Here is a 16,039-nt window from a genome sequence, read left to right as displayed (position 1 = left end):
TAATTTCAATGGTTTAAAATAAATACCACACATTTATTGCAAGGATCAGGAATTTAAATTTGTATTTTGGATTAAGTTATAAATCTTGTAAATCCTAGTTTAAAGATCAATATCTATGACCTACTCTACTATAGGACAATACTGTAATGCAATGATCTACTCATGGATCAGCTCTCTGATGTAGTGCATGTGAACCTCAATGTGTTTGGTCTGTTGATGCTGAATTGGATTTTTTGAGATCTTAATAACACTTTGATTGTCACAATATATGACTATAGGTTTAGGTAGATCAAATCCAACCTTCAGGATGTGTTGTAACCAAAGAGAATCTATAGCTGCATTGATAGCTCCTTGATACTCAGCCTCAGTTGAAGAAATAGAAATGTTATTTTTCTTCTTACTATGCCAACAAATAGGGTCAGAACCAAGGTGAAACATGTAACCTGAAGTAGACATGTGAGAATCAAGATCCCCTACATAGTCTGAGTTTGTATAGCCAACCAGCTGAAGTCCTATACTTGCTGCATAGTGCATCCCATGTTTAAGTGTACCCTATATGTAGTACAAGATGCACTTGTAAGCCTCCCAATGAAGCTCATGTGTCTTTTGCATGAAGTGAGAAACCATGCCATTTGCAAAAGCTATATCAAGGTGTGTATGTGTCAAGTAGATGAGACTCCCAACTAACTTTTTGTATAATGTAGCATCAATGAGTGGAGTGGTACACTTGGCCTCTAACTTGACACCTGAAAGAAAGGGAGTAGGAGCAGGCTTGTAGTCACCCATGTGAAGTCGAGAAAGCAAGTCAAGAGCATACTTGGGTTGAGAAAGTGTGATCCCTGCTGAAGACTGTGTGATCTCAATACTAAGGAAATAATGTAGTAAACCCAAATCTATCATAGAAAATTTGTCCTACAAAGAGGTCTTAACACTGGCATTGATGGATGAAGTACTTCCTGTAATGATCAAGTCATCTACATAAAGCACTAGTATCAAGTGTGATTCATCCCACTGAAGAATGTAGACATTTGAATCAGAATGACACCAGGTGAATCTAGCTGAGAGTAAGAAGGAATCCATCTTGGCATACCAAGCTCAAGGAGCCTGCCTAAAACCATAGATAGATCTCTTCAATCTTCAAACCATATTAAAATTCTATATGAACCCCTCTGGTTGCTCCATATAAATTTTCTCATGAAGATCACCATTCAAAAAGGCACTCTTTACATCCATCTGATGTACAACCCAACCATGAGCTGTAGCAATAGCTAGTGTCAAGAGAATGGAGTTCATCTTGGTGACTGGTACAAAAGTCTTAGTATAGTCAATACCAAGAACTTGTGAGAAACCTTTGGCAACTAATATGGCCTTATGCTTATCCACACTTCCATCCACTGCAAATTTGGTTCGATAGATTCACTTACATTGAACCAACTTTCTTCCCTTATGAAGGGGAACTAAGTCCCAAGTGTTTTTTTTTATCAAAGAGTTATATTCTTCCTCCATGTCCTTTTCCCATTCTAGAATCCCTAATTCTTCCTTAAATGATTGTGGATCTAAAGAAATGGCAATATAAGCATGTGGAAATGATTTTTGTTGTTACCATGTCCTCTAAGTGTCTGAAGGATTCCCCATCAATGAACCTATTGAATCAATGGTTTGTTGTGCGCAACGAGGTTTAGTGGAAGAAGGAATGTCCTCAACTATTTTTGGACCCTGTGAAGGTGGTGTCTTGTGAGTCAAAGTTGAAGGAAACTCATACTCTTAGTCACTATCATCACTATTATCACTTTCCATGAAGGAGGAAGAAGGAGGAATTGAAGATGCCAAACTTGGACAAGATTCTTTAAAGTGAACACTCCTCTCAAAAAATATTTCATGTGTCTCTGGATCCATGAGTTTGTATGCCTTAAGATGGTCAGGATATCCAACAAATATATAAGGTTTTCTTTAAGGTTCTAATTACTTTCACTTTTGTGGAGGTATCCTTGCCCATGTAGGACAACCAAAAACTTTAAAGTGTTTTACACTTGGTTTTCTACCACACCAAGCCTCAAAAGGTGTAATTCCATCTAAGGCCTTATAGGGACTTCTATTTTGGATGTAATTGGCACAACACATGGCTTCTACCAAAAATACTTGATCTAGAGACTTATGTTGAAGCATATAAGCAGTCATCTACTTAAGGGTTCTATTCTTCCTTTTATCAGTACCATTCTACTATGGCGTGTAGGCAACTGAATGTTGAAGATCAATACCCTCATGAATGCAAGAGTCTATAAGCCTAGAGTTGACATATTCCCTACCATTATTTGTCCATAGAGTCTTGATGTCTTTCCTTGATTTTTTCTCAACTTGAGCTTTGAAGGTGATAAACTTATCAAATACTTCACTCTTATGAGCAATAAAAAAGACCCAAGTGTAATGTGAAAATTCATCAATAAAGGTGAGAACATATCAAGCCTTTCCAAATGATGGTACTAGAAATGGGCCTGCTACATCACTATGAACCAATTCAAGAATAATAATAGCCTTCCAAGACTTCCTCTTGTCATATTTCTCTTCAGGATGCTTTCCTACTTCACAACCTTGACATACACCCTCTAAATACTTGACTTGAGGTAGACCAATGAACATATCCTTACTGCTAAGTTGTTGAAGGCAACGATAATTGAGATGTCCAAATCTCTCATGCCATAGTTTACTTTGTGAATTTGAATGAGTCAACAAGGCAAGGGAAGTGGACTTAGGCACAAAATGACAAAAAGAATAAAGTCTTGTCTCATGATTATCTTTCCAACCACCACCATAGAATCATCCTTGAGATTTTTCACCACAATTGTATCAGGAAGGAACTCCACTTTGTTGTCACATCCATAGTGAGTTATATGGTAGATGGAAAGAAGGTTGGTGCTAAGGTTAAGAACATGAAGAACATCCTTGAAGATGCCATTGTCCAACTCAACATTCCCTTTCCCTTCAACTTCCACTTGAGTGTCATTGCCCACATAGATGTAAGGTACATTTGATGGTTTCAAAGAGGAAAAATGCTCCCTTGAAGGTGTAGCTCTTGACTCAAGAACCCATTCCTCAACATTGTTTGTACTTGCTACCAAAGCTTGTCCCTTACCTTTTGAAGTGGTTGAAGATCCCTTATCCTTATAGGCATTTGGTACATCAATTTTTTTTTTCCTCATTATGTTTACGAATTCATCAATCTACTTATCCTTACACTCATGTTCATCATGACCATTCTTCTTACAATAGGCACAAGTTTTTTTCTCCCTTTTGTTGGAGTTGTTCCCCTTTTGATTATTTTTTGAAAAAGACTTCCCTTGTTGTGAGGAAGATTTTTGAGTGGAAGAAAATTGATGAGACAAAGATTGTTGCTTAGAGGAGGATTTTTGTGTGTCATCTTGTGGCTTAGCATTCCACTGCTTCTGCTTCTTGTTGGAGTTTTTACCACTTGAATTCCCTTCATTAGCTACCAAGACTTTGGTCTTGGAAGACTAGAGGATTCCCATACTCACTAAATTTTCATGTGCTAAGACCAACATTTCTGAAAATTTCTTGAATGAAGGCTTAGTGTAGGCACTACCCACCATTAATTTGTGAGTATTATAACAAGACAAAAAAAGAGCATATTTAGGTGGAAGATGAGTCATTATATGTTTGATCATATTTCCATTCTTGATGGGTTCACCACAATCCTTAAGTTGTGCCCTATACATGTCTACTTGGGTAAGATAATCTTTGATGGTGTTGAAATTCCTAGGACCCAACTTGAGGAGTTTATCCTCAATGTTATAGGCCATGTCTTCATCTATGATACAATGCTTCAAGATTAGCCTAGACTTCTATTGGATTGGTAAGTTTCCTAACATGATATTTGACAAGATCTGAGATATTCTTTAGCAAGATTCCTAGGGAAATTTCTTTTTTGGATTCTCAGTCTTCTTTTTTAGCCTCATTAGCATCAACAAGAGGTTTCTTTGCTGCCCGAGTTACATAATGCAGTAAACCTTTTTCAACCAATGGTTTTTTTATGTTTTCTTTCCAAGTAGCATAATTATGTGGGGTTAACTTTGAAAAAGAACTCATAATGCAAGAGCACAATATCAAGGAGAGATAAGAATGCAATACACACACACCCCCCCCCTTTCACTCAATCGAAAGATTTTGGCACTTCATATGTAGTGCATTTACAATAGGCCACTTGTCAAAATGGAAAAAGTGGGCTTTTGATTTTTTTGTTTACAACCTCCTTTTGGAGTTTAAATATGGAACTTTACAATGTAGTTCAAAAATACAACAATTTTGAAGCAATACAATGCAAAATAGGACCTATTTCTGAAAGTGGTATTTTTTTCCACAGAAGCATATAATCTAATTCTAGGTTTGGAAAGTAGACAAAAAAAATGCACTTTCAAAAAAAATGAAACCTATTTTGGAGTCTAGATGAGCTTGTACAAAGAATTTGAAGTAGCAAAGTGTAGGATTGGATAGGTATAATCACCAAAAAATAATATTTCTAACAAATCCATCCACCAAAACTAGAAAAGAATAGCACCATTGAAAAGTTAAGGAAATTCTACCCAAAATTTTAAAAAATTGTACTTGATTTGGAGTCCAAATGACCAAGTTATGGCCTCTCAAATTCAGACTATCAAATCAAAACTAAATCTAGAGAGAGGTTTGGAGAGAAAAATAAGAGTTTAAATTTAATGGTCAAACAGTTGTCATAGTAGTTAAAATTTGCCTCCAGATGATGGTCAAATGATCATCAAATTTAAGATAGTGAATTGATGACATTAGCAAAAATGCAGGGCCTCGTTGACATGGCAGTGATGTCACAATGATATCAGCACTATGTGATAGTGTATGACTTGTGATTGGGTAGTGCGAATGCTTAGTCAAATGGAACAAAGATCCATGTGTACCCATAATGCAAAAGAACAATATCAAGGAGACACAAGAATGCAATAGACACCCCCCCCCCCTTTTCACTCAATCAAAAGACCACCCCCCACACCACCCCCCCCCCCCCCCAAATGAAATATTTTGGCACTTCATATGTAGTGCATTTACAATAGGCCACTTATCAAAATGGACAAAGTGAGCTTTTGATTTTGTTGTTTACAACCTCCTTTTGGAGTTTAAATCTGGAACTTTACAATGTAGTTCAAAAATACAACAATTTTGAAGCAATACAATGCAAAATAGGACCTATTTCTGAAAGTGGTATTTTTGTCCACACAAGCCTATAATATAATTGCAGATCTAGAAAGTAGACAAAAAAATATGCACTTTCAAAAAAAATGAAACCTATTTTAGAGTCTAGATGAGCTCGTACAGAGTGTTTGAAGTTGCAAAAATGTAGGATTGGATAGGTACAATCACCAAAAAATGATATTTCTAACAAATCCATCCACCAAAACTAGAAAAGAATAGCAGCACTAAAAAGTTCAGGAAATTGTACCCAAATTTTTTTTTAAATTGCACCTGATTTGGAGTCCAGATGATCGAGTTATGGCATCTCAAATTTAGACTATCAAATCAAAACTAAATCTGGAGAGAGGTCTGGAGAGAAAAACAAGAGCTTAAATTTGATGGTCAAACAGTTTTTATAGTAGTTCAAATTTGCCTCCAAATGATGGTCAAATGATCGTCAAATTTAAGATAGTGAATTGATGACATTAGCAAAAATGCAGGGCCTTCCTAACATGGCGGTGATGTCACAATGATATCAGCACTGTATGACAGTGTACAACTTGTGACTGGGTAGTGTGAATGCTTAGTCAAATGGAACAAAGATCCACATGTGTTTTTTGAGCTAGCAAAATGCTAACATGGTAGTTTGTGAGCTGACCTATTGACTGGAGGTTGACATGTCTGCCTATAGAGGTGGCAATGCCACGTGGTCTCTGATTGCACAAGGTCTTTGACTAACAGGCTGTTTACATGGCTATGGAGGGTTTACTAATAGGGATCTAACATATACTATTGATCATGTTCCAACTGAGCGCAAACATGGTGGAAACAAGGTATTCACGGACATGGTTGTGTCGTATGGCAGATGGGAGGGCACTGGAATAGGGGAAACTATGACTACCATCGGTGAAAGATTTAATGTTGTAGGGGAAATCTTCAATCCTAGGCATTTGGAAAGGAATTTTGAACTTGGAAATGAAAAAGACAATAGCAATAATAGTCCCACATTCGAGGTGGGAAGGATATGTGGGTTGTTTAAAATAAGCACTCTGCAACAATTAAATAAACAAGGTTGCTTGCCAGGTGAGTTGTATGCACTGGATGTGTGGATGGATTTGATCCACTAGATATTGTAGCTAGATTTACAAAGAATATTTTGAGAATATTCTCTATGGGGGTTGGGGTTTCACCACCTGATTCCTAAAAAAAAAACTCTTTGTAGGCCCTCAAGGCCGAAAAATGTTTTTCGAAAATAGAAATTTGAAAAAGCAGAGAAAAAAATGATAGATCTAAAAATCAAATGAACATATCAATAATGACCATACCAAATTTATAAATCAGCCCTTCAAGTGTCAATTTGCAAAAAAAATTTGCCTCAAATTTGACTATAGCCTAGGGTATGCATATTTATAGTCAAATTTTACTGAATTGATGCTCTAAACATAATAGTGAGGTACGCTTTGGCTTTAGATGCTCCCAATGATTGCAGATGCTTTGGATCTGAATTAGGTCTCTTTGAGAGATGAAGTAATAAGGTCTCTAATAGCTATGTGAAGATAATCTTCCTCAATTTTGATACCATGTAAGAATTTTCCTTAGGGAAAAATCACCCAAGATCAAGGAACTCAAGCACAAGCATAGAATAGATTAGAGTATGATCAGAATAACAATATAATATTCAATTTATATACAAGTACACTAGGATTGCCTATTTATAAAGGCCTCTAGAATGTCTAGGAGTCAACACACTGATAAGTCTTACAACCAAACACATGTACACTAGAAGTGAATTATCCTCTATTAAGCATAGGAGTAAGTGTGCTGATGAGAGGATAAGCCTACAAAAGTGTAGCATGAAAAATAATGTTGTAGACACCATGTCCTTAATTAAAAGTGTAAATAACTATGTTGTCTACATGACAACTCAAATAATTATGCCCCAAATTAATTATGGTATCTTCCTTCCATTATAATAAATGCATAGCATATACATTTACACTACAACCATTTATGTATTGAATTAAATCGACTATTTTAGGAAGAAAAATTGCAACCACTATGAAATATTTACACTGATTGAATTGTAAGGAGAATTGTTTCATTTGTATGAGTTCCCATATTACATCAATCACATAACATAAAGACTTATAATGATTATTTCCTTACAATTACAACTTCTCAATCTATACTTACACCTTTTCAACAATATACAATAATAACACTTCTCTTTTACACCACAATGAAATCGCAATGGGAGCTTGATATCACAATACATTTGAGATGACATGAAACATTTGTCACTCTTTATACACTTGGTTTTCTTCAACTTCATCAATGGTGAAACCCTAATATCTTCAAAGAATCCATCTTCACAACACCTGCATAAACACACAAACTAGGAACCATGGAGGCTCACCTCCCATCCTAGGCTTCTATGAAGCCACCCAACAAGCAGGGGAAACAAGTCCAAATGGGATACACACACACAACACTTGCCAATGCATAGAACATATCACATAACACAAAACAATCCCTCCCACAACTTACACATTGATTCACCATTAGAACCATTGAACATAGGGTAAAGGTGTGCTTTCAAAAAGGAGACTTGCCATATCAAACATATCTACAACACATAATATTCATGCCCTTTTGGGGCTTTCACAAATCAACAAATTCCATGTCCTTTCGGGGCTTTCTAAAATATACTCCCATACTCCATAATCTTCATTTCTACACCATCCTTTCCCTTATCACCCCCAAATCAAGATATGAATGGATATGGCATACAATGGATCCCATAATCCAAGGTTCTCAACCATATTTCAAACCCAACTAAGCCCTTCACCCTAGACTTCTCTTCCCTTTCCAAAGGGTGAGTGAAGCCCTTACACCCATAACAACACTTGAGTTTCAAATCAAAACCAAAAGGATCAAGAAAGAAAACTAAGAAAGTTCATGAACACGATGCACATTCATACCACTACAACACAATACAAAGATTCATAATGGTACAACACAATACCAAAATCTACCATCCAAAGATTCACAATACAATGCAAGATTCCATAACAAATTCTCCATGCTTGCAAATTTCTATGCAATACTAAAAGAAATAAAATGTACATGGATTGAAAACACCAACCTTGGTCCAAGCTAAGGCAATGATATTTGTTGTAGAGCTCTCTTAGTCCTTCTCTAGACCCTAACTATCTCTAAACTTAGAGAGTGGGTGAGCACCCCACTAGTTTGTCCAAGACTCTCTAATAAGGCCTTCTCACTAACTATTTTAGCAAAGACACTAAGACACTCCCTCTTACATACTTGTCTCCTCTAAATTTGCTATATTTGACTTAGTGGAAACATGGAAGATAACACATGTGACAACTCAAATTTTGAATTGGTGGGAGAATGCATGGGTAAGGGGGCCCCTAGGCTATCTAGTCACTATCATGGTCAAAATTAGGTCCCTAACATGTTATACCATCACATGGGTAGCTCATTTTCACGTAAAAGTCACTAAAGGACCACCTAATGACCCCTCAAAATGCTAGCCAAGTCCAAATTTGAATTTCCTTTGATTATCACCCATCCTACCCCTTGTTAAGTGGGTTGACTTACTCATTAACAAGGTAATTATCTTTAGGGTAAATTGTCACTATGATCAAAACCCTAAATGATATGTCATCACACACAAAATCCACAAGTGTCAAGTGACACATAAAAGCACATCCCACATCATCATGACATGCCCTAAATGCATCCTTATGATTACACATTCCCACATACAAGAAAACTTACATTCACAAAGCAAAATACTTTCACAATGAGTCATTTGAATCTTCCCAAAGATTTGCCTTGGTTAAACTGTGTTCACATAGGTTTGGATCCTGTTTCTCCCAAAATTTCCATGGTTCCACTTCTTGCACATTAAACTCGAACACCAGTAGTCCAAGGGGTTCATATAAATGCATATCATAAATGCATAAAATTTCAAATGTTACATAATTTTATTAACATAATTTAATTAAATTTCATTTCCTAAACATTTCAAATAAATCATTCAAAATGTTAAGATATCAAAATCTGCATATCATAAACCATCATGGTCAATCAACATTTATCTGCATATCACATTAAATCATAAATCATCGTAACCATCATAATCAAATAAATATTTATCTGCATATCACATCAAATTGACATTGATCTACATATCACATTAAATCATAATCAAATTAACATTTCGTATCACATCATAATATAATTATATCCTATCATAAAGTTGCATCCATATATGTTCGATTAGTCTATTCACAATATCAGGTTAATAATACATATCATAGATGTAGAATACTATTGTAAATGTCAAAATCAATGAATAAAATAACCCATTGTCCTTCTAAGTCTCGAATAATGCAAGTAACATACCCCCACTGAAACATTACAATTTCACATTACAAGCATCTTTGAAATTTAGTTTCTATCAAACAATTAGAAGGGTTATGACATGAATGAAATTATTAATTCTATCATGTAGGTCTTAATGTGTAGACATACGTGTGGATCATCAAAATGTAGATATTAAAATAACATCACCATATAGTCTCAAAAGTATATCAAAACATCAAATTAGAAGTATCATAATGCAAATATGGCATCTATACTATGATGGATTAAGTGAGGCCTCACATACAAGCTAAGTTTGTTTATAATAATTTTATGAATAGGAGTACAAGAAAAACACCTTTTGAGATTGTTATTGGAGTGTAGCCTAGAGGAATATTAGATTTGAGGGATGTTGCTAATGAAAAGAAGTGAAATGTTGAAGGAGAAAAATTTTCTAGTTTTATGGAGTCTTTTCCTTTACAAAAGGGTGACACTAGTTTGTGCTTTTATCCCCCTAAGAAACAGATTGAAGAGGTTGAATAGGTATTGGAATAGAGAGTTGATAAGAGAAAAAGAGGAAAATATTACTATGAGTATTTGGTGAAATGGAAGAATAGACCAGTTGAAGATGCTACATGGATTTGTCAATCTGAATTGGATTCATCTCAAGTTGTGAAGCATAATGCCCAACAATATCCAAAATGAAAATAGTTAGAATGACTCACTAGTCTATATGGATTCTTAGGTTTTCCAAAAGATTACATGAAATAGTCAAAGAAGGGATAAAAAAACTTACAAAACCAGTGAGAAGAAAGAATGTTTGAATGTCTTGTTTTCCAATAAAAACATGTAGAAAATTGATAAGTAGGAGATAATTTCCACAGTAAGTCAAATTGTGATATTGCTATCAGAATTTAATTGTGTGATTTTGAGTCAAACTCATTGTCCAATGTTTCATGAGTAGTGATTCAACATGAATTCATCTCTCGTGAGAATAAATGGAATACTTAGTACTCATTGGATCTAGGTGATGCTCATAGGGGTGAAGCATTGGGACTTCCTGAGAGGTCACCCATCCTAGTACTGCTCTAGCTTGAGTGCGCTTAACTACAGAGTTTTCTCCATGGTTAAACCCAAAGTTTGCAACCCCATTTGCAAAACCTTCAACGAGTGTTGTGTCTTATGAACCATTCATTAGAAAGCTCCTTAAGCTCATCAATTGATAAGTAGGAGATAATTTCCATAGCAAGTCAAATTGTGATATTGCTATTAGAATTTAATTGTGTGATTTTGAGTCAAACTCATTGACCCATCTTTCATGAGTAGTGATTCAACATGAATCCATCCCTCATGAGAAAATTATTAGAAATCAAGATTTCAATATCTTGATTTTCAATAAAAACATGTAGAAAATACTTACAATTCAAGAATTGAATGTCTTGGGTTTTCAATAAAAACATGAATATACAATTCATGCCTCTTGATTCATTTGAAGAAAGCTTATATCTTATTGAATTGTAAGATGATCTAACATATTCATACAGATATTGAAGTAATCAGATGATCCAACATTCTGGTCCAATTCTACTTGCATGATTTCCTTTCTGTTCTTGACGAACAGAGACGATCATGCCCATATCATGACTGTTGAGATTAGTAGAGGGGGTTTCCCCTTGATCTTTTCCTGATCGCATCACTCCGTTGCTTAGATCTATCGCCTGCATTTGGAATGCAACATCATACAAATCCCCATCTTCATCTTCAAGATCCAATTTATTGAAATTGCTTACAAGATCTGCACCCATTTGACCACGATGAGCCGCATAAAAACATGAACCTTGGCGTTCATGAGTGTCATGGAGATTTTGCAATGCTGTGATGAAGTGCCATTGAATTCCTCAACAATGTCCTCCTCAAACTCTTTGTAGCGGATTCTGATGTAAACAGAGCATCCGCAGAGCGTTGCAAGCTGTCGCCCTTTGTTTACAAGCCCATTTCTTGCTCCTCTCAAATGTCATACGCCGCTGCAACTTCCTTCTCTTCTTCATTTCGATCGATCCTTGTTGATGAGGAACGGCAATTGCATGATTTGAATCTTGGCCATTGAACAGCTCTGCAACGTACTCGTTCAACTCTTCCGACTGAATTTTGATGTCTCGTAGATAAGTGGGAGTTACATAAACAGCATCTACATGTAAAATCAATTAAAGATAATTATATTTTCGATACCACTGGGTAAATGTGAAGACCAGTGAAGTTGCAATTTTGGAAGTATTGTAAAAAATTGTATTTGTCAATTTAAAAAAAATGATTTCCTTAAAATAAAGAATAATGAAGATTTCTAATTTTTTTAAATTATATAAATCTCAAATTAAAGATACAAGATTATTATTTTAATACTTTTTCAATTTATGAAAACTAAAAAATATTTGATGATTTTTATTAAATTAATTTACTTTAGATATTTAACCTTTTAAATATTAAAATTATTTTGTATAAATAAAATGTTTTCTCTAAATTTGATCTTAATATATTATTATGTATAAAATTATATTGTTAAAAATATATATTTAAAACTATTTTTCAGTTATCCATTTTTATCAATTTGGAAGGATGTCCAAAGTACTCATTATTTCACACAATGAAATAATAAACCCCTTTAAAATATAATATCATTAAAAAATAGATATTAAAAAGTTATATATAATAAATGTCTTTACCACCTAACAAAAATATATTTTATAATATTAAAGTGCAAAGAGTCATATTTCTAAATTTTAATTTTAAATGGCTTGTTTGAAAAAATTACAGATATAATAGAAATGTTGCAAAAAACAATTAGAAACATTTTATTTCTATTAGATTGCAAAAGTTTAAGTGATTTACATGAAGAAATTACAAACATAATAGAAATGTTGTTGAATTGACCGTTTTTGCACTCTTAACTGTATATGACATGCTAAGAAATTGTAAGATCATATGAAATGATAGTCTAAACTTTTTTTAAAAAGTCAATATGACATAGTATTTTATTTAATTGACATAGTATTTTATTTAATATACATAAATGTGATTTCTATATAATATATATTATTTTATATTTTTATGTTTCTATTTATTTTCTTTACATTTAGATATGTTTATGTTTCTATTTTGATAATTGCATATTTATATTAATTTAGAAACTTGTTGAAATAGAATGTAATGAATTTTAAAATTTTATTTTTAATAATTTATAATATTGGATATATATTTTATATTACTTTTTGTTAATTATATTAATTTAAAAAATTCTTAAATTAACATATATGATTTTAGAAACTTCTTCTTTTATTTGAAATTATATATATATATATATATATATATAATAGTGTTGTTCGGTTATAGAATTGTTCCAATGCTATAAGCATGGTTAATATTTTGAAACTTGCCTCATTTTAATCATTGAAATGGTATTTTTATCTCTGAGTTTTTGAATCTTCATGTCTCCGGCTCATCCTTAGCTCCGCCCAGCACTTCAAATTTTTAAAATTTGGCTTCTAAGCTCCAACTTATCGCAGGTTAATGTTGAGACCCACAATACATGTTTTCAAGTCTATCATTAACCATTAACCTCTCAAAGGTTAATGATAACTTTCAAATTTCGCAGTTGGAGTAGGTTAATTAACCTCTCCAAAAATGCATTTTTCTTAACCTCTCAAAAGGTTAATGATAACCCCCAAAAACACGTTTGTCTTAACCATTAACCTCTCAAAAGGTTAATGATAGCCTTCAAAAACACATTTTTCTTAACCTATTTGAGACAATCATTAACCTCTCTGTTTAACTAATTAAGGTCAAGACCTAGGCAGTAAGAAAATGGACGAGAATGTTACTGTTGCAAAGTTAATAGATTTGGATACTTTTGGAGATTCTTTGGCCATTGGGTCATGGATGGAAGACTGTGGCGATATGGAATTTGCAAAAACATCACCTAACTCCTCAGCTTGTATAGGACTAGAGGCTCTAGACCATTGATGTCAAAAACCAGGAGCAGACGGCTATAACACATGAGGAGCACACTCTTCAATCAAATCCAGTGATTTTTGACATTGAAAATGATACTCCCGCTGCAAGACAAAACACTTTCATGCGAATGGAGGGTTTTTCAGGTGGGGAATGAATTGTTGAAGTCGAACCTAACTAGAGAATCAGGTTTTCAACAGCTAATGGATTCAGCTACGCATGAGAAGTCTTTTACAAGATCAAATGATAAACAAAATAAAATTTGTTTGGCCCCAGGAAGTAATAATAATGATCATGATCCTTTTGCCAACAACACCCATGGTGTCCGTTTGGCACTTGTTTCTGATGGATTGCCTCTAGATTTCAAAAAATCTCTTAATTACAAAGAGTTAGAGGATTCTCTGCTGAATAAGATGGAGTCCCACGTGGAGGAATTGATGGAGGATCTGCAACGAAAAGGCCCTCCAACCTCCTGCATCATCACTGATACATTTTTTTTGTTTGGCTATGCATAGCTATGATATTTGGAATTCCACACGTCTCCTTCTGGATAGAGCCGATGTTGGTATTTTGCATTTATTATCATTGGGACCTTCTTATCAGAAATGGTCATCATCCCTTTAAAGTGGACAAAAGTGAGCTGATAAACTATATTCCTGGAACTCCAGCTCTGAAATTAACGGAACTTCCTTCATATCTTTAAGAGCGGGATGTATCAACTCTGGTGCACAAATTATATACCAAGCATTCTGTTCTGCCTGTGCTGTGGATTGGATTGTTTCCAACATGCTAGAGGAGTTGGAGAAGCAAAAAATTGAAGAGCTAAAGTCTCAGTTAGGAATCTCATTTTGTTCATTGGGTCCATTGCTTCAACCAAAAGGCAAGGTAGGGGCAAGCATGTGGGCTAAGTCTGACTGCAGGAGTTGGCTTGACAACAAGCCCAACAACTCTATTCTCTACATCTCATTTGGGAGTTATGCACATGTATCCAAAGCCCAAATTCATGAAATGGCCATGGGATTGTTGTAGAGCAAGCAACCATTCATTTGGGTTCTTCGTCCTGATATTGTGGCCTCTGATGTACAAGACTTACTGCTAGATGAATTTGTGAAAAAGTGCAAAGATCAGGGTTTGGTTGTTGAGTGGGTTTCTCAGTTGGATATATTGTCTCACTCTGTTATTGGTGGGTTTCTCACACATTGTGGTTGGAATTCAATCATGGAAAGCCTCTGGTTGGGAGTTCCAATGCTAGCTTTTCCTCTTCTCACAAACCAGTATAGCAATTGCAGGCTCATTGTCAAGCAATGGGGAGTGGCAATGACTTTGGGTCACATTGCTAGGAGTTGCAAAAACTTGAGGTCTAATCTCGTGCTCTTCCAAGAGATTGCCCTCACAGTAACAGAGTTTATGAATATAGATGGAGAAGAGGGGAAAAGGCTTAGGTGTAACATTGTGCATGTTAGAGAAGTTGTGAAAAAAAAAGCAATGATGAATGGAGAGTCATAATGGCTCAGTTTCTGAGAACCCACAACTTGCTGGCAATGACCACAAACAAAACACGTGAATTGAACAAGCATGGGCAAAGGAATGATTGATGTACCAAAAACTTGACCTCCCCCAGTTAGCGACATTCACTTGATAGGAGTAATCAAGCATGATAACTAGTTGACAGAACACTTGGATTCCCAACTAGCAACATGTTTGATCTCCAATAGCATATAAACCAACTCATGCATGATCCCCAATTTCATAGTGATGAGAAAAACTTGGTGATCTACTCTTCAATTTTTTTTTTAATTTTTTTTTTTATCAAGGGTGACACTGCATGTGAATTGTTTGACACAATGTATTAACCTTCAATTCATAATATGGAGGAGATGTTATATATTGGTAGTGATAGAACACTCCAAACTAGCCCATGGCAAGTTTAGATTCAGGCATCCATGGAAGTAATAGGTGAAAGCAGGAGGCATGTTTTATCACATGGCCTACTGTGTACTCGCCTAGCATGATTGTATTCACTCCCTACATGAGAAATCCAACTTTAGCCAATTTGAATTCGCAAAGCCATGGTTTTATAAAGTGGGCATGGAGGCAACGAAAGTTATGCATGAATTGAGTGAGAGCATAAAATGCATGAAGAAATGTCCTCCACAATCCATGATAACTGAAATGAGCATTATGAAAAATCAGTGCATATTGACATTACAATACCTCACTTAATGAAGGAGAGAAGAACGATGGTGATATGAAGATGCAGCTAAAAGTACATGCAATGTGGCAAATGATGGTGAACCATTTGCCACCTTTCGTTCACTTGTGATTGAGATGGTAGGCAGATTGGAACATCTTGTAGATAGTATACATGAACTTGGGAAGGTCACTGTATTTGAACTTTAGCTCACATATAATCTATTAGAGGGATCAATGAGGA

General features: G+C 34.9%; 1 pseudogene; it reads left to right on the top strand.

Moving 5' to 3' along the window:
* The first annotated feature begins 13,697 nt into the window (after nt 1-13,697).
* Nucleotides 13,698-15,111, top strand: LOC149530888 (UDP-glycosyltransferase 86A1 pseudogene; annotated as a pseudogene).
* The last annotated feature ends 928 nt before the right edge of the window (nt 15,112-16,039 follow it).

This window comes from Cupressus sempervirens, chromosome 11 (assembly GCF_028749045.1).
Source record: "Cupressus sempervirens isolate cs-2001-9-10 chromosome 11, ASM2874904v1, whole genome shotgun sequence".
In the NCBI taxonomy this organism is placed as follows: domain Eukaryota; kingdom Viridiplantae; phylum Streptophyta; class Pinopsida; order Cupressales; family Cupressaceae; genus Cupressus; species Cupressus sempervirens.
The sequence above is the reverse complement of the archived record's forward strand: the minus strand, read 5'-3'. Positions and strand labels throughout refer to the sequence as shown.